Here is a 20,017-nt window from a genome sequence, read left to right as displayed (position 1 = left end):
AAAATTTACATCATACATCTCAAATTACCAAAATTTTAAAAATTATAAAAAAATAGCTAAATTATAAATAAATTATGACTTTATTATTATTATTAATCGTGAAAATATTTAATATCTGAGTTAAATAGATATACATTTGAAAAAACATGTAAAGCGATTCTTAACTATGAAGATTTAAATCCACTTTTTCATGGAGATTCATGTAATAGGATTTGTTATAATACCAAAAAATCAAAACTTATTCCATACTCAGATTATTTTATATAGATTTTATTTTTATTTAATTTTATAATACTTTTTTAATTAAATAGAAAAACAAAAAAAATAATTACTTTTAAAATAATTTTCAACGTTTTATCTATAACTACAACTAAAAATATTCCATAAATATTTTATATAAATTAAATCTTTACCATCTATCTATTTATTACTTATTGATAATTAAATTAAGATTATAAAAACCTTATTTAAAAATAAACATTTCTAGTGATATAATTCTAAATTTTGATGAGTTAGCTATATTTTGATGAGTTAGTTGTATTTATTTGAGTTAGTTAGGAGTATTAATCATGACCCCGTCCATGACTGTTGTGACCGCAAACTTGTTTATATGACAGAGAGTGCAGTATTAGTCAGCTAGGTAATTAATAGTTGGTAGGAGTCACTTGAGATAACAGTTGATGCTTCGACTCATGGATGTATAAATAATGGTCATAGGTACTGAAATAAACAAGCTCACATTGTAAGTTTTCAAATTTTAATATGGTATCAGAGCTCACTTCAGCTTTTGAGAGGCTCTTTTGTGTGGTGAGACTCACTGCAAGAGCATATTTCTTTCCATGCATGTATTTGTGTAACCTATGAGCTATTGGAGAGTACGTATCAGTGGGGAGATCCGTTCAGAGCCGTGGACCATAGTCAAGTTGTGAGGGCACTATGTGTGGCTCATTGTGCTAGAGTCAACCTTTGTGACCCAAATTAAGAGGTGTTGTGTGATTGTGCACTGGTAATTTAATTTTTGTGCGATTGTGAATCTCGAAAAAGGCGACACATTGCTACATGATACCTGACTATGTGTGAGGAGGTATCACCGTGATGGTGAGGTGAGCCAAGTTTATCGTGTAATTGAAGAGCCGAGTGTTTGTCTTGAGATGCCAAGTGTGTCAGAGTAGTGAGCCTGTGAGCTACGGGAATTGTGGAGCCTGGAGCTTGGATACACGGTGGAGATTGGATTTATCAGGTTGTCAAGGTTTCTGATTAGTATTTCAGTCGTGTTGAGGAGTGTTTCAGCGATTTGATGACCGAGTCTCGCGTGTTGAGGAGGAAGAATCTTTGCTCGTTGAAGAGAGCATTCGTTGTTCTTGAACCTGTAGCACTGTGATATTGTATGTGTGAGCTCCATGGAGGCGTCGGAGACATGTTGAGCTGAAGGTGAAGTCGCTAAATGCCATTGCCATTACCGTTTCCATTTGGAGGAGATTGTGCAAACATGGAGTTGTGAAACACAGAGATCCATCTGCGTGCGGAGTTGTGTGAGGAAGTTCATACGCATATTCAAATCAAGGGTGTGAGCAGGGTGTAGGCTCAGTGGTGTAAAGAGTTAAAGGCTTACTATTCAAAGAACTATTGAAGAATCATTCCTTAGCTTTTGAGTTTGAACATAGTTACCGATCAAATGAGAACTATTACCTCAAAACAGGTACTTGAACCCAAAAACCCCACAAAAATATGGAAAAACAACTCGACAATAAAGTGTTGATTCTACATCACCAATTTTTTTTCGAAATAAAGTTTCAATCTTTTTTATAAATAACAGTATAAAACAATAACAACCATTTTGTTTGGTGCAAAAAACACCTTGAAATCAAAAAGTGTTGATGCGAGAAGAATGTCTTTTTTTCCGAGTATATCTTAAACAATTTTTAATAATGACATTAAAAATAAAATATCATGATTCTGAAAAACTTTAAACTTCCAACGATTTTCAGGCATGACATTAAAGATAAAATATCGTTTCTTTGAAAAGCCTTAAAATTCCACCCATTTTTGAGCATGACATTAAATTTAAAATATCACTTATTTGAAAAACTTTAAAATTTCAACAATTTTTAGACATGTTGCTAAGAAAAAATACTTATAACTGTTTTCAACCATAGCATTAATGATAAAATATCACGAATTAGAAAAACATTAAAATCTTGACAATTTTTCAACCATGGAATTAGAACAAAAAATTATGACTACACAACGATTTTAAGTTTTCAAAATATTTCAAGGTTATGAAAAAAATTTATGACTAAAAAAACTTTTAAAATGAACACCTGAATGAAAGAGTTATTATACGAAGAGTATTTTTTTATGAATGTGAAATGTATAACAATTTTAAAATCTTAGCCTAAGACAACTTGATACATTGCAAAGAAAAACTAAAAATCAACTATCAAATTGACACACAGTGTAAGTGAATTCAACTCATTGTAATGAACAATTAAAGACTAATCATGAAATTAACACATTGTGGGTGCACACTCGATTCATTATAATGAAAATTTTAAAATCAACTATCAAATTGCACATAATGGGATCGAGTTGCTAGATACTTAAGAAAACAAAAATTCAAATATTGAAAGAATAAAAAGAATAAAAAAACACAAAAAAAATAAAAAAATAATAACACGTAATAAAACATAAAAAATATGAAATATAAGAAATATATTAATAAAACATGACAAAAAAAACATGGCAAAAATATCAAATATAATAAATATATTAATAAAACATAAAGAAACATCACAAAAAAATGAAATATAAGAAATATATAGAAATGACACAAAAAACTATAAAATAAAAAAAATTAACCATACCATGTAAAAAAAAAAGAAGGGAAAAAGAAAAAACCAAATAAAAAAATAAAAAATAAAAAACAAATTCCTTGGACAACCCGAGGCCCAACATGCTAGGGGTGGCAAGAGGATGATTCAATTCATGAAAAAAATAAATCAAATAAAAAAAAAAAAAAACCAAAATTAACTTATAAAAATGAAAAATGAAATTAAAAAATAAATAAACATGAAATAAAAAGAAAAATATAATTAAAAAAAAAACCATTTTTAAAATAAAAATATAAAGTAAAAACCTCATTTAAGAAAAAAAATATATAATTAGCCAAAAAAACATTAAAATAAAAAAGGTTAAAAAAAATTCAAAACAATTAAAATCAAAATCAAAAAATATTTGAATTATACAAAAAAAAATTACAAAATTAAATTATAAAAAATTTAAAATTAAAATTTTAAATTTTAATTGAAAGATTAAGTTCGAAGGATAAGAAAAAGTTGAGGAAGGAGTTAGGAAGAAATACCAAGAAAATAAAAATGAATGTGAGAGATTAGACACTGAAGTGGTGTCGTTGAAAAAGCAGCGAAAGATGGAGAAGAGCATCGTGGCCTTGGAGGGTTTTCTTGAGATCGAGAGATCACCATTGGATAAATCTAGTCTTTGATTTCAAAATTGTTAGTCTAGTTTGTATGGAGGAAAAAACAACAAAGAAGAAGAACCCAAGAAACTTGCAACAAACAATATGAGCAGCAAGAGTACAAACCAAGGAAATAAGAAGCAAAACCAGCAGTAGATCAAGTAGCAGAACCAACGAACAACAAAGAATAAAATCCCAAGGAGCTCATACATTCAGAAAATATTTTTCTCCAAGAGAAGATCATGACAGATTTGTAAAATTCGAAAGGAACCAAAGTCCCTTTGTTCCTTTTGCGCATAAAGTAGAATGTTACAACTATCAAAAATTTGTGCATGTTGTTGCTAATTGCTAGAGAAGAATGTATAGATGAAATTAGTCAAGCTTGTAGCAATTTCAGTAGCCAAGGAGATTGGCCAATAGGTATAATCATGGTTTTTATGGTTATTGTTACTCATGTCACCTGTTTGGACATAAGGAAATAGATTGCAGGTCCAATCGGTGGAGGAGGAGAACATTTAATGCAAGGTATAGACTTGACATGAGTAGCAAGAGATTTCATCCTCTTGCTTCATATCTTAGCCATGTGGAGTGCAACACATGTCATAACTTTGGCCATATGGCAAGAGATTGTTTGCAACCCCTTATCCCAAACAAAATCAACAAAAGAAACAAAAACAAAGAGGACCTAGTAGTAAACCAATGAAGGAAGAAAATAAGCAGTCAAAGACTATATGGAGAAAGAAGGAGAAACAACTCTTCAAGTAGTGAAGAACATTCCCTCCTGTAGTCAATGATTATTTCTTTTATGCTTATAGAGGACTGGAGAGTTTATGAAAGGTTCATAACCTTGCGAGGGAATGTATGACAATTATAAAAACAATTATGATGAGTACAGTGTCAACCTGCATATTGGAGGTATATTGAGCTTAGGGGGAGCTATCCATGTTATGGAATTTACTTGAGTTATTTGACATTTATCTCATTGTTTGTCACTTAGTTATTTGTAGTTTCCTCACATATATTTTTTGAGTGAAAGAAGTACATTTTTCAGCGATATATATGTTTTTGGTCTCTAATGATAGTTGGTTGAAAAGTTGTACAACCATGCATGTAATAAGATACTTGGTACAGGATGCATAGAGATAAATTGAGGCATGGACCAAACATGTATGGGTTGTTATATGGTTATTACTACAACCATGTATTTCTTATTGTTTCATCATTATGTGTCGGTTGAGAGTCCAGTCAATAGTATGTTGAGTCAACGTGGTGCTAAGCATGTTATGGAGGAGCCTTATGGAGTCATTTTGCAACCATATGTATGGGATAATGATGATGCAATAATCATAATGTATCATATTTTTGATTCGGTGGTCCATAGGAATGATCATAACAACAATGAAATTCATTGAAAATCTATGTAATATGCTCATGGAGCTAAGTATATGAATTATACTATCTTTTGGTCTTGTAGTCATGGGTCATAAGGTCATGTAATATTCACGTATGAGGTTTTTATGTCATTGCTACAACCATGCATTTATCAATGTATATGTCACTTGAGTCATGGTCATGTGGAGTCTTAGTCCATATGGTGCTTCTATTTGTTAAAAGAAAGCATTGCTTGCAGCGAAAGCGATTCACTACAGGATGGATTGATGTTGGAGAGGGCATGTGTTTAGGGAGAAAATTTATTTTCTCTTATTTATTTTAGACATCCATTATTGGCATTATGGTCCGCTTGGAGGAATTCATGATGTGCCTCATGCTATGGTTTTATTGTTTGGCTTTGACCTCATGGTATGAGTAGAGAGGTTGATGATGCTCCTATGCGGAGAGTGTTGGTTGGAGAATTATGTGCATATTGTCACATATACTTGATGCTGCTCATAGTTTCTATTACGTGATGTTTATTGAGGATGCTTGTGGTTATCTTATGTTTACATATTGTTACTTGCTACTAGAAGTTATTGGTTGGTATTCTCCTCTAGATGATAACTGGTTCATTATGTTGCTTGTTGTTGATATGGAGAGTACCATTAATGATTGATATACATAATTTTTCATCCATGTAGAGATGTATTTCTCTAGTGTTTGCGCTTCAATTCTTGCTACCTTATTAGATGGATTTAACCCTTTTCCATTGATGTCAAAGGGGGAGTGATAGAGGATGATGGGCTAGAGAGTTTGTGTGGTTTCCGTCAATGCCAAAGGGGGGTATTTTTGGCATTATGGTGTGCATGGTTCCAACTAGCTGATGTTGGCATTGGTTCATGATGGTAGCTAGCCCATGTTGCCATTGATGTCAACCCTATGTAGTCTAGCTGATATGTTGATGGCATTCCTTGTAGCATGGTTGCATCTAGTTGCGTTGTCATTGAGTTGGTTATGTTGGCATTGATGTCAACTGTTCATGTCAGTCTTTGATGATGTAGCTTGATGGTAGTATGGTGTTGCGTTGTGTTGCCTTTTCTTGGCTTGATGATGATGTTGTAGAAGTATTACCATGGTACATGTATTCTTGGTATTGGCATTACCATGGTATTGGTACATGTGTGGAGGTTGGCACATGGTATTACCTTGGTGCAGATAGTCTTGGTATTGACATAACCATGGTATTGTTTCGGAGATTACCATGGTACAAGAGTCCTTGGTATTGACATAACCATGGCATTTTCCCGTTGTATTGGTTTGGAGGATACCATGGTACAGGTGTCCTTGGTATTTACATAACCGAGGCATTTTCCTGTGGTATGGTTTTAGATATTGCCATGGTACATGAGTCCTTGGTATTGACATAACCATGGTATTGGTTTGGAGATTACCATGGTACATGTGTCCTTGGTATTAACATAACCAAGGCATTTTCCCATGGTATTGGTTTGGAGATTACCATGGTACAGGTTTCCTTGGTATTGGAATAATGATGGCGTGGGTGCAAGCGTTAGGGATAACCTCCCTAATCTGGCAGCAAGCTCTACTATGTCAGCCTCAACTCCCTTTTCTCCTTCTTCAGGCGTATCAGTCATTAAACTGATACCTTCATTTGTTTCCTTAAAAACCCACTAATCTTGCTTAATTAACAAACAATGGCTTTATTTGGTAATTCTTAAAAGAATTACCCCAAATACTATCGGAGGCTTTATAAGAGGGATTATACACCCAACAATATCGGCGGATTTATTATGGGAGGACTTATGCAATACACTATCGGCAGTAATTCCAAAGGAATTACTGTAAAACACTATCGGCGCTTATATTGTCCCTTTCCTTTTCCCCCGATGCGATATCGCATCGGCGGTCGCTATTGGCGGATTAATGGTGCAAGGCCTCCGAAATGCCGCGGACCCGACACCTCTTATACTCCCCCCTATATTGAATTCAGGTCCGATTTATATCAGCGGTTCCCCTTTCGGCAGTTCACTAATGTAATGGGCCTTGCGGACCCGACATGCATTAAACTCCAGTGTATTGTATTTCGGCTCCGGATTTCGGAGATCGCTCACTTGGTCATGCTACGGGTTCCTTTCGGACCCGAAATCCTTATAGGTTGCACTTGATATGTCACTTCGGCTCCGGAATATTGGAGCTTTCGCAATGTTAAGGCCCTCTCTCCCTTCCGACGCGATAATTGGTTCGGATCCGATGGGGTATGAACCAATATAAATAGTATTTGACGTCCGCTACAGTGTCCGCTTAATGTATGAATCTTTAAAGTAAACTGAAATATATGCGAAACTTATAAAATGTAATTGAGGGCCTGCGGACGCATAAATGAAAAGGAAAACAACCAAATGCCAGTTACACAGTAGATGTATCATGCGGAAACAGTAAGACAATTTCACACTGTCAATACACAAAGTGATAAATTATGCATACATATTACCAGAACCCATTGGATTAAGAACGCTGAGAGAAAAGTTTAAGTAATAATGCTTTGGCACCCGCTCCTCTCTTCTCTGCTGAGAGTATCGCTGCCTCTTTATTTATAATTAAAGGATAGGCCTTCTCAGACCTTATCCGTTACAAAAGCATGCTTTACAGGAATGATTTAAAGTGTGAAAGCTTTATTACAGCTTATCCATCTGTGACATAAATAGCATGTTTTATTCTCTATTTTATCATATTTTTAACTAAAAAAAAATGGAAATTGCAGGTTAAAGGACCCCACTCCCTTGCCTGTAGATTTTTTTTGGATTTTTGGAATAAGTTGGAAGACCTTTTCCCTCTGAGTCACATGCTCCCACGTCAGAATCCTGAGGACAAAATTCTTCATGGGCTCCCGTCCATGAGCTCGTCTACAGATTTTCCCAGTTTATGTAGAATGTCTTCTGTAACCCAAGTAGCGTCAGCGATTGGCTGTCCTTTCCATTTTACCAGATACTGGAAGTACTCTCGTCCCCTTGTCTTCTTATGCACTTTCTTGTCCAGAATTCTTTCTGGCTGTAAATTCTTTGCTGTGGGTAACTGTTTTACCCAGTTAATCTCTGGAGTCTCTTGATCCTGTGCTTTATCATCTGCAGTTTCATTCTCATACTTGTACAAGTCTGCAACATTAAAAATTGGTGATATTCCCAGATCAGGTGGTAATTCAATCTCATAAGCATTTGCAGAGAATTTCCTCAGTATTCTGCACGATCCAATTTTCTTGGATTTTAACTTATTATACTCCCCTTTTGGAAATATCTCCTTTCTGAGATGTGCTAAAACCAAGTCCCCAACTTCAAAGTTCACATTTCTTCTCTTCATATCTGCTCTGGTTTTGTACTTGATGTTGCTATCCTGTAGTTGTTGTTTCACCTGTTTGTGTATCGCCTGCATTCTTGAAGCAAAGTCTTCACCTTCTGCACTTCTCATTTCTTCTTTTCCCAAATTCCTTAATTCAGATATTCCTCTAGGATGCATTCCATAAACAATATGGAATGGGCTCTGTCCTGTGCTCCTGTTTGGTGAGTCATTATATGCATATTCAACTTGTGGTAACACTTGATCCCATTGCTTTGGATGTTCTGCAGTAAGGCTCCTCAAAAGATTGCCTAAACTTATGTTGACAACTTCAGTCTGTCCATCAGTTTGTGGATGATAGGCAGAACTGAAACTTAATTTAGTCCCCAGCTTCTTCCACAGCGTTCTCCAGAAATGTCCAACGAACTTTGAATCCCTGTTTGAAACAATGCTTTTGGGCAATCCATGCAATCTTACAATTTCTTTAAAAAACAAATTAGTAATGTGAGAAGCATCACTAGTTTTATAACATGGAATAAAGTGTGCCATTTTTGAAAATCTATCCACTACAACAAAGACTGAATCATAACCTCTTTGAGTCTTTGGTAATCCCAATACAAAATCCATACTTACCATATCCCAAAGCCTATCTGGAATTGGAAATGGAATATAAAACCCTGTGTTCTGGCTCCTTCCTTTTGCATATTGGTAGACTTTACAATTTCTTACATACTTTTCCACTTCATATTTCATTTTCGGCCAGAAATAAAATCTGTTGAGTTGTTCAAAAGTCTTCTCTATACCAAAATGCCCTGCAAGTCCTCCACTGTGTTTCTCTTTGATTAAATTCTCTCTCATTGAACAGTTTGGTATGCACAACTGATTTTTCTTAAATAACAGTCCATCTTGTAGGAAATAGTCCAGCCACTTGCTCCTATCTGCCAAAACAGGATTTTTACAAGCCTCAAATGCCTCCTTAAAATCTGAATCGGTCTCATATAATTCCTTAAGAAAATCAAAACCCAACACTTGGATTTGACTTTCTTGAAGCAATACATTTCTTCTACTTAAGGCATCTGCAACTTTGTTTGACTGTCCAGTTATATGCTTCAACACAAAATGAAAGCCTTGAAGATATTCTACCCATTTAGCATGTCTCTGACTGAGCTTTGGCTGCTGCATTATAAATTGTAATGCATGGTTATCTGTATAAAGAATGAATTCTTTTGACATTAAATAATGCCTCCATTTCTTTAATGCCAACACAACTACGTAAAACTCTTTATCATAAGAAGAATACTTCCTTTTTGCATCATTTAGCTTTTCAATAAAATAAGCTATCGGTCTATCTTCCTGGCTTAAAACTCCTCCAATTTCTTCTGCGCTGGCATCACAGTTAACTTGAAAAGTTTTGTTAAAATCAGGAAGAATCAAAACATGCTTTTAAGTTATTTTCTTCTTTAACAATTGAAAATTCCTCTCTGCTTCAGCAGTCCATTTAAATGGTTGTTTATCCTTCCTTATGGTCTCAATAATAGGTGCATTAATCTTACTAAAATTCTTAATGAATTTTCTGTAAAAACTGGCAAGACCATGAAAACTCCTTACCTCAAAAACACTTTTGGGTGAAGACCACTCCATAATTGCTTTGATCTTCTCTGGATCCATCTTTAACCCTTCAGATGAAATAAAAAATCCCAAGTACACCAGCTCCTCTTTCATGAATGAACACTTCTTCAGATTCAGCAATAGTTTTTCTTGCTGTAGCTTCTGTAAGACATAATTTAAATGCCTCAAGTGCTCCTCCTTGGACCTGCTATAAACTAATATATCGTCCAGATATACTATTACAAATTTACCAATGAACTCTTTAAAAACTTCATTCATAAGCCTCATGAATGTACTTGGTGCATTTGACAACGTAAAAGGAATCACTGTCCATTCATATAGTCCTTCATTGGTCTTAAAAGCAGTTTTCCACTCACCCCCCTCTCTTATCCTTATCTGATGATACCCACTTTTAAGATCTAGTTTTGAAAAATATTTTGCTCCAGACAAGCAATCCATTAAATCTTCAATTCTGGGTAACGGAAATCTGTACCTGATTGTAATTTTATTGATGGATCTCGAATTTGTACACATTCTCCAGCCTCCATCTTTCCTTGGGCTCAGCACTGTTGGCACTGCGCAAGGACTCAGGCATTCTCTGATCAGACCCTTGTCAAGCAATTCCTACACCTGTTTCTTAACTTCTTCATTTTCTGCAGGAGTCATCCTATATGCTGCTTTGTTAGGTAGGCTTGCTCCAGGAATTAAATCTATATGATGACTGATTCTTCGAAGTGGCGGTAATTGATTAGGAAAATCATCAAGAATAATATCACAATATTTCTCCAGCATTTCTTGAATTCCAATGGGTAAATCAGAAACTTTAGTAGAAGTCATTATTACCTTGGGCTTGCAAATTACAGCAAAATTTACCTCATTTTCTTCAATCTGCTTCAGGTATTCCTTTCCTCCAAGTAACAGAGTTTTTGGATCAACCTTCTGTCCTGGTACATCTTCTTCTTGCAGAGGCAACAACGTATGATTGACACCATCCTTTCCAAACTTGTAGGTGTTTCTTTTCCCATCATGTATGGCTCCTCTGTCATATTGCCAAGGTCTTCCAAGCAATATGTGACACACGTCCATTGGCATTACATCACAAACAATTTTATCTTTATACTTTCCCACTTGAAATTCCACTTCACACTGTTCACTTACCAACAGTTGATGTCCCTTTTGCAACCATGACACTTTATAAGGTGTTGGATGCTTCATTGTCTTCAGCTTCAATTTCTCCACTACTTCTGTAGAGACCAAATTATCAGTGCTGCCACTATCAATGATCATCTGGCAACATTTCCCTTGAACTTTGCACACTGCCTTGAATAAAGTCTTCCTTTGTGGCAGTTCAGCCACCTCCTTTGCTGGCTTAAGTAAAACTTTGTTAACTACCAGAGATTATCCTCTTTCTGGTGTATTTTCTTCTTCTGCTACTGCTGCCACTGGTATCTCTCCCTCAGCTGGAGCAACAATTGCATTCCTCTGCTTTGTTTCTGCATTCTCTGGGCACTCAAAATCTCTATGTCCCAGCTTGTTACATCTGTAACATCTTATTTCTCTGCCTCTTCCTCTAGAAAAACTCCCTCTGCCTCTTGCATCACCTCCTGTGGATGCTTGCTGGGTTGAGCTACTACTAGCTCCTTCTTTAGGTGCTGTAGGTCTTCCTCTACCACCTTGACTTCCTTTTCCTCTGAAAGTCCCTCTCCCTCTGGCAGACTGCTTCCTCATGAGTTTTTCTTCAGCTTTCAGTGCTATCTAATAAGCTTCCTCTACTGTTTTAGGAGACAACAGACTTATCTCATCCTGAATGTCCATCCTGAGGCCATTCATATATCTGGCCACCTTCTCATCTATATCTTGGGCTTCTCCAGCTCTTATGCTCACTTTATAGAACTCTTCTGTGTATTCTTTTACTGTTAAAGCTATCTGTCTAAGATTTTTCATTTGTCTAAACAATGTTTGCTGATAATTACTTGGCAAAAACTTACCTCTTAACTTTGTTATCATTCTGCTCCAATTCTTGATTGGTTGCTTACCAAGCCTCTTCCTTTCTGTCTACACACCATCCCACCAGAGCGCTGCATGGCCTTTTAACTTGGTGACAACAAACTTCACTTTCTTCTCATCTTCTGTTTCTTCATAATCGAAGAATTTCTCCATGCAATTGATCCAGTCTATTAATTCTTCTGGATTCAGTCCTCCTTGGTATACTGGTACCTCGGTCTTTGGCCTGGCTATGGATTTCAATACTGACTGAAAGAACCTCATCTCAGGAGTAACCTGTATAGCGTCCTCCTCTGTAGCTTCATCCTCGGGTTCACTGACATCTCCATCATCTATGTTTTTATCTGATGTTAACGCATCCAATCTAGTTCGCAACTCTTCTATTGTTTCCATTAATTCAGCATTTGTAACAGGCCGTCCTCTTCCACCATGTCCTCGTCCTCTTCCAACTCTAAAAGCCATCCTTCTCCCGCTCCTGAGATTCAATTCAATGTCAGTTGATGGCTCTGATACCACTAATGATGGCGTGGGTGCAGGTGTTAGGGATAACCTCCCTAATCTGGCAGCAGGCTCTACTATGTCAGCCTCAACTCCCTTTTCTCCTTCTTCAGGCGTATCAATCATTAAACTGATATCTTCATTTGTTTCCTTAAAAACCCACTAATCTTGCTTAATTAACAAACAGTGGCTTTATTCGGTAATTCTTAAAAGAATTACCCCAAATACTATCTGAGGCTTTATAAGATGGATTATACACCAAACAATATTGGCGGCTTTATTATGGGAGGACTTATGGAATACACTATTGGCAGTAATTCCAAAGGAATTACTTTAAAACACTATCGGCACTTATATTGTCCCTTTCCTTTTCCCCCGATGCGATATCGCATCGGCAGTCGCTATCGGCGGATTAATGGTGCAAGGCCTCCGAAATGCCGCGGACCCGACGCCTCTTATACTCCCCCCTATATTGAATTCGGGTCCGATTTATATCAGCGGTTCCCTTTTCGGCAATTCGCTAATGTAATGGGCCTTGTGGACCCGACATGCATTAAACTCCAGTCTATTGTATTTCGACTCCGGATTTTGGAGCTCGCTCACTTGGTCGTGCTACGGGTTCCTTTCAGACCCGAAATCCTTATAGACTGCACTTGATATTCCACTTTGGCTCCGGAATATTGGAGCTTTTGCAATGTTAAGGCCCTCTCTCCCTTCCGATGCGATATTTGGTTCGGACCCGGTGGGGTATGAACCAATATAAATAGTATTTGACGTCCGTTACAATGTCCGCTTAGTGTATGAATCTTTAAAGTAAAATGAAATATATGTGAAACTTATAAAATGTAATTGAGGGTCTGCGGACGCATAAATGAAAAGGAAAATGACCAAATACCAGTTACACAGCAGATGTATCATGCGGAAACAGTAAGACAAATTCACACTGTCAATACACAAAGTGATAAATTATGCATACGTATTACCAGAACCCATTGGATTAAGAACGCCGAGAGAAAAGTTTAAGTAATAATGCTTTGGCACCCGCTCCTCTCTTCTCTGCTGAGAGTATCGCTGCCTCTTTATTTATAATTAAAGGATAGGCCTTCTTAGACCTTATCCGTTACAGAAGCATGCTTTACAGGAATGATTTAAAGCGTGAAAGCTTTATTACAACTTATCCATCTGTGACATAAATAGCATGTTTTATTCTCTATTTTATCCTATTTTTAACTAAAAAAAGCATGGAAATTGCAGGCTAAAGGACCCCACTCCCTTGCCTGTAGATTTCTTTTGGATTTTTGGAATAAGTTGGAAGAATTTTTCCCTCTGAGTCACATGCTCCCGCATCAGACTCCTGAGGACAAAATTCTTCATGGGCTTCTGTCCATGAGCTCGTCTACAGATTTGCCCAGTTTCTGTAGAACGTCTTTTGTAACCCAAGTAGCGTCAACGATTGGCTATCCTTTCCATTTTACCAGATACTGGAAGTATTCTCGTCCCCTTGTCTTCTTATGCACTTTTTAGTCTAGAATTATTTCTGGCTGTAAATTATTTGCTGTGGATAACTGTTTTACCGAGTTAATCTTTGGAGTCTCTTGATCCTATGCTGTATCATCTGCAGTTTCATTCTCATACTTGTACAAGTCTGCAACATTAAAAATTGGTGATATTCCCACATCAGGTGGTAATTCAATCTCATAAGCATTTGCAGATAATTTCCTCAGTATTTTGCACGGTCCAATTTTCTTGGATTTTAACTTATTATACTCCCCTTTTGGAAATCTCTCATTTCTGAGATGTGCTAAAACCAAGTCCCCAACTTCAATGTTCACCTTTCTTCTCTTCATATCTGCTCTGTTTTTGTACTTGATGTTGCTATCCTGCAGCTGTTGTTTCACCTGTTCGTGTATCGCCTGCATTCTTGAAGCAAAGTCTTCACCTTCTGCACTTCTCATTTCTTCTTTTCCCAAATTCCTTAATTCAGATATTCCTCTAGGATGCATTCCATAAACAATATGGAATGGGCTCTGTCCTGTGCTCCTGTTTGGTGAGTCATTATATGCATATTCAACTTGTGGTAACACTTGATCCCATTGCTTTGGATGTTCTGCAGTAAGGCTCCTCAAAAGATTGCCTAAACTTCTGTTCACAACTTCAGTCTGTCCATCAGTTTGTGGATGATAGGCAGAACTGAAACTTAATTTAGTCCCCAGCTTCTTCCATAGTGTTCTCCAGAAATGTCCAACGAACTTTGAATCCCTGTCTGAAACAATGCTTTTGGGCAATCCATGCAATCTTACAATTTCTTTAAAAAACAAATTAGCAATGTGAGAAGCATCACTAGTTTTATAACATGGAATAAAGTGTGCCATTTTTGAAAATCTATCCACTACAACAAAGATTGAATCATAACCTCTTTGAGTCTTTGGTAATCCCAGTACAAAATCCATACTTACCATATCCCAAGGCCTATCTGGAATTGGCAATGGAATATACAACCCTGTGTTCTGGCTCCTTCCTTTTGCATATTGGTAGACTTTACAATTTCTTACATACTTTTCCACTTCAGATTTCATTTTCAGCCAGAAATAAAATCTATTGAGCTGTTCAAAAGTCTTCTCTGTACCAAAATGCCCTGCAAGTCCTCCATTGTGTTTCTCTTTGATTAAATTCTCTCTCATTGAACAGTTTGGTATGCACAACTAATTTTTCTTAAATAACAGTCCATCTTGTAGGAAATAGTCCAGCCACTTGCTCCTATCCACCAAAACAGGATTTTTACAAGCCTCAAATGCCTCCTTAAAATCTGAATCGGTCTCATATAATTCCTTAAGAAAATCAAAACCCAACACTTGGATTTGACTTTCTTGAAGCAATAAATTTCTTCTACTTAAGGCATCTGCAACTTTATTTGACTGTCCAGTTATATGCTTCAACACAAAATGAAAGCCTTGAAGATATTCTACCCATTTAGCATGTCTCTGACTGAGCTTTGGCTGCTGCATTATAAAGTGTAATGCATGGTTATCTATATAAAGAATGAATTCTTTTGACATTAAATAATGCCTCCATTTCTTTAATGCCTGCACAACTGCCTAAAACTCTTTATCATAAGAAGAATACTTCCTTTTTGCATCATTTAGCTTTTCACTAAAATAAGCTATTGGTTTATCTTATTGAATGATGAGTTAGTTGTATTTATTTGAAATGGCAAGCAAATGATTTAATTCGATAAAACTAATACATAATTTCTCCATTTCATATTTTATAAAGATAATTAATATAATAATAAAAAAATGAATCACACGACATCATTAACCCATCATTCAATTAAATTTAAATTAATAGAAATAAAAATGAAGCGAATAGATTGTAACTGACATTTAATTATTGTTATAATGGAATCCTTGGCATCATTCTGGAGAAAGTAACACATGAGATGGCATAGAAAGTTATGTGTACTACACTATTTTCTTTACTACTTTTGCACAGGCAGAATTATTATGCACGTCCTATAGGATACAGACTGGAACATTGGACATAGGAAGGGTCGCTTAATGATAGCATTTAAATGAATATCATATATCTGGTTTTGTGATATTCATCATATCAGTCCAAGGGTAAAGGGAATTCCTGCAGCAGGAATCCACAAATTACCAAAAATGAATTGGCCAACTGTGAATCTATCCGCTTCAGTGGCACTTTCGATCACATGAAATCCATGCCAACGGACACGTCTTAATGTTACTGCACCGACGCCTCTGTTCATATACTCGCCATAGTACAATGTTTGAAGCGCAAAGCTTCCTTGCCATTCAGACCAACCGGCGGGATCGATCAAATCGTCCAGAATGGATTGCATGAACACTGTGCGAGAGTATTACTTCCACGGTCTTCTGAGGTACGTTTGGATGGACTTTTTAGCAGCTTGCAGATCGGGAGCTGGGCTTACCCTGCAAATATGAATGGAAATTCCGGTGTTTTGATTGGGATCAGTTCTTCCTTGAGCTGTATTGTGTTCTTTTGTTGTCTCATAGGGCTTCTAACCAAGATATTGCTATTTTAGATTACCACGGCTGCATTGCCAAAGATAAAATCAACTGTTCCATAGATATCGACTTCTCTGTAAAATTGGCGAAGGGAGTAAACATATAAAGTGTCCTGGTATCCTTTGATGCTGCAATGATATACCACCGAGAAGTTTGCGCCTACTCGAAGTGCTACGGCTTGGTGCTTTTGAGGTCCAGCGGTGTTCTCGAACGTCATGTCTCTCGCAATGAACCCTCTTCCAGAAACAGCTATCGCACAAAAGACAATTTGTCGTTTAATATGGGAAAAACAAGAACCGTTAATACATTTGACAAGTTATACATTAGATCCTGATTCAGAAACAACTATCGCATAAAGGCCAAATACATTTGATAAGTTATACATTAGAACCTCATTCAGAAACAACTATTGCACACAGGCAGTTTGTCATTTCACACATAACAAACAAAACAAACGGGCAAAATAATATATTAAATTCATTATAATTTTATTATTATTATATATATATATATATATATATATATATATCTATATATATATATATATATATATATATATATATATATATAATTTTAATATATATATATATATATAACAATATTCAACTATAGATATTTATTCTCAGCACATAAATTTTAGTGCAATATAATGAGTTATATTTTCACTTAATTTGTAAATAAGTTTTATTTCAATATCATGATTTTTCTCACTTTATGCCAAAAACATTTAATTTGTACAATAAAATAAATTAAAAATCTTTTGTAATGATATATTTAAAAAAAACAAACAATTATACAATTTAATATTAATCCAATAGAACAATATCCAGCGCAATGTATAAATATAAGAAAGTATATTCCAAAAACCAATTTTAAATTCTTACCCAAAGTGGCAGACTTGAACGTAGTTGAACCATCTAAAACATTCTTGCTTCCCGTGAGGATGGTTCGGTCCTTGCCATCGCCAATTAACATCAAATTGGTTTTGGTCTTCAATATGTCCATGTTCTCCTTGTAAACTCTGGCTTTGACGTAGATGATATGTCTCCTCTTGGACTCGGAAGGCGCGGCGTTTACAGCTTCGGTGATCGTCAGGTAATTGCCAGAACCATTTTTGGCAACAACGACGTGCGCTTGTCTGGAGGATTGTAAGTGCCTTCGGTCGTCGGCTGACAACCATCCTGGAAAACCATCTCTCTTGATCAGACTGTAGTGAGAGTCCAACTCCTCTCTTTCTGAACTCAACAGACGGCGATTTTTGAAGCTGGAAAGCTTGTACATGCAAAGAAAATTGCTCGTTAATTCTGACACATTAACAGCTCTGGACATCAGAGCTTTTATATTACTGCTGTCTGTTAAATTGAAGTCACGAAAACCATTCAAGCAGGTTTCCTGGTTCGTCAAAGCCGCGCTCAGCAAATTCGGGATGTCTTTCTTGACTGAATTGTTGCTTAAACAAACGTTGAGACTGTCCAACGTATCTTGGAAAAGCTCAACACAATCTTGCCATGCCGCCCATTCTCTTTCATTCATCATATCACTGTCTAGACTCATGGACAATTCGTATGCATGTTGTGCCTGTTCCATGCTCTCCGTCAAGGCTAAACTTATCAAAATATCGGGTGACGCTTTCTTGAAGCCACGATATGATGCCAAAGACGACACACATCGGTGGGGAAATCTTGTCTGGCTACAGACTGACTTTACTAAATTAGACCATACTTTCCTACCTTGGGGGTCGTCGGGGACTTCACTAGAAGTAACAGGAGTTCCCATTGACACACCAACGATGTCAAGGATGTTGTGGATTTTTCTGGTAAAATCCCAAAAACAAACAAATAAAACTGAACACAGAGGCAATGCTCTTTTTTTCTCTCCACAGGATCTTTGCACAGGGAAGCTTAAAAAAAATAATTCTGAGAACAGAGTATTACACATCCACAAAATGATTTGTATTAATTAAAAACATAATGCCTGATGCAACATTCATCCTCTTTCACTCAGAGGGATTTACCAAAAACTTTCACAAAAAAAATTACTCTGCCTCTCCTTTACAAAAGATTTTTACACTGCTGCGTAAAATCTTCATTCAAATTTTATTGCTGTAAAAAGAGCTTTTACATTTACTGCTGTAGAATAAGAAATTCTTACATAAGTTTACTACTGTAAAAACAATTTCATTATACGCTCATGCGTATTATAAAACCCTTACAAAACCCTCCAGCAAAACAAAAATTTACATATCCACTTCTTGTTTCACACTGTTGTGCATTTTCAATTTACATTTCCCTCAAAAATTCACACTGCACTGTGTAACTTTCATATGGCGTGAACAACAAAAATGACTTACATTAGTTTTGTGCTGCTGCACATTACATCTTCATTTCAAAATTTCCTTTGTTCTTCATTCGCTGCCGCGAGCTCTTTTCTTCATCCTGTGTGCTATATCATCCAAAGTCAACACACACAAACCATTACAAATACAAATGCATATCTTATGCACTACTGTGCATCTCCCCTGATTTCTATTCGCTGCTGCGAACCCAATTTCTTTTCATTCCATGTCCAATAAAAACCCATTCGCACTGTGCTCTGCCTCTTTTTTCATCCCCGTGTGCAATTCAATACAACAGGTCAACGCATACACTCCATATGGGTTAACAAAAAACATTACATGCCGTAAAACATTAAAAACTTTACCTAAGACTATGACAAATCATTAAATGCATTAAATGAAAGCTGGCGGTAAAACAAAAAATAACGTTCTCGCAGGTTGTATGAGATCTATGTCCGTTGACCTGATCGGACACAATTCGCACACCAAGCTCACACAAGCCAAACGACGTTTAATGTCCGGGGAATTGGTGGTTTCGGTGTTGTACACTGGACGCGTGGCAGCAACGGATTGTGTCAGAGGCCCTCCCACGAAAACGACTTTTTGCGAATGGTGGTGCGGGGAAGATACCGGTGGTTTTGATGACGCGTAGATGAAATTACATCTTCAACACTCCCTTTTAATTTCAACTGCTGTTACAAAAGATTCTTCCTCACATAGAGGAATTCACCAACTGCTTAAGATGCAGTTCCACAACCAATCAAAAGAGTCTTCCTCTTAACAGAGGGATTCACCTGAGATTGTGCTGAAGAGCACCTTCCTCTTGACAGAGGGATTCACCAATTTATGCTAACAAGCATTTTCCTCTTGACAGAGGGATTCTCCAACATGCCTTCTTCAGAGGCACTTCAATCTGTCTCTTACATTCATTTAGCACATACGCGCTGCAGTGTATTGCCTTTTGTTTTCTCAATAGAACAACTGCAAAGATTTCACGCTGTTGTGTTTTCTTTGCATTACATTTCACTTGCACTACTGCGGATTCCCTACCTGTTGTTTTCACAACGAACAACAACCAAAACTTCACGTTGCTGCCTGCTCCCCTTCATTGATTACAATCGCACTGCTGCTGTGTCTCACTTGCATTTCAGATGCAAACAACAAAAACTGCATTCATATGCGTTGTTGCGCTTCTACCTTCTCTCTCAACAGACAACCACAAAACTTACATTACAATCCATATCTACACTGTTGTGCATTTTTCCTTTTCTGCGCTCCTCTACGCTGCTGCGTCTACTCTGCTCTTTGTCTTCAAAATTAACA

The 20,017-nt window shown here is 36.5% G+C and overlaps 1 pseudogene; it reads right to left on the bottom strand.

Moving 5' to 3' along the window:
• Positions 1–15,914: 15,914 nt before the first annotated feature.
• On the bottom strand, positions 15,915–18,135 carry LOC149224068 (pectinesterase pseudogene; annotated as a pseudogene).
• Between the last annotated feature and the right edge of the window lie 1,882 nt (positions 18,136–20,017).

Source organism: Pinus tabuliformis, chromosome Q, assembly GCF_031772625.1.
Source record: "Pinus tabuliformis cultivar Carrire ecotype Pingquan chromosome Q, CPIR1, whole genome shotgun sequence".
In the NCBI taxonomy this organism is placed as follows: domain Eukaryota; kingdom Viridiplantae; phylum Streptophyta; class Pinopsida; order Pinales; family Pinaceae; genus Pinus; species Pinus tabuliformis.
The sequence above is the reverse complement of the archived record's forward strand: the minus strand, read 5'-3'. Positions and strand labels throughout refer to the sequence as shown.